This window comes from Myotis brandtii, unplaced genomic scaffold (genome assembly GCF_000412655.1).
Source record: "Myotis brandtii unplaced genomic scaffold, ASM41265v1 scaffold1510, whole genome shotgun sequence".
NCBI lineage: Eukaryota > Metazoa > Chordata > Mammalia > Chiroptera > Vespertilionidae > Myotis > Myotis brandtii.
The window spans coordinates 135,284-136,149 of NW_005355462.1; positions in this window are offsets into that span (position 1 = coordinate 135,284).

Genomic DNA, 866 nt, shown 5'->3' on the forward strand with positions numbered 1-866 from the left:
GGCCCCCAGGAGGTGGCCCGGGAGGAAGGGAGGAGGGACGCGGAGGAAAAGCAGCAGACGGGGCGGCGAGGGCCTGGAACATGAGTAAAGGCCTTTCGGTCCAGACGTCGTCTGTTCGGTTTTCCTGGGGACGGACTCGGGCGGAGGCTGGGGCGGGAGGAAGAGGCACAGGATGTGGCCTGGGAACTTGCGTTATTCGCACCAGCTGTTTCTTTGTGTCTGGCACCATAAAGCAGGAATTGTTGAGCGAAACGGGGGCTACTCTGATAGGCATGGACATGGGAGGAAAGGGACGGGAGGGGAGCCTGAGGGACCCCTCTGCTGGCCGTGGAAGTACAGGGGGGCCTCAAAGCAGGGCGGCCATCCGCACCTTTGTCCCCTGATCCTCAGGACGCTCCGCCGGGCGGAGCTCCGCCAGGCGCGGGCTCTGTCCCTGAGTCTTCACTCTGCAGCGCCCTCTGCTCTTTGCTGTTTTGGACTCATCATGTTCCTTCCCTTCCACCCTCCACTCAGCCGTTGGGACAGATCATTGCAGGTCGGCATGCTGGGGGGCGGGGGGTGGGGGGGTTAGAGACCGGGGGGCGCTGGTGCAGCACAGGTGCCCGCTGAGGCCCAGTGCCTGCGGACTTCCGGTGGGAGGCAGGAGGTGGAAAGATGTAGGTACAGCCCTGGCTGGTTTGGCTCAGTGGATAGAGCGTCGGCCTGCAGACTGAAGGGTCCCGGATTCAATTCCGGTCAAGGGCACATGCCCAGGTTGTGGGCTCGATCCCCAGTAGAGGTTGTGCAGGAGGGAGCCAATCAATGATTCTCTCTTATCATTGATGTTTCCATCTCTCTTTCCCTCTCCCTTCCTCTCTGAAATCAAT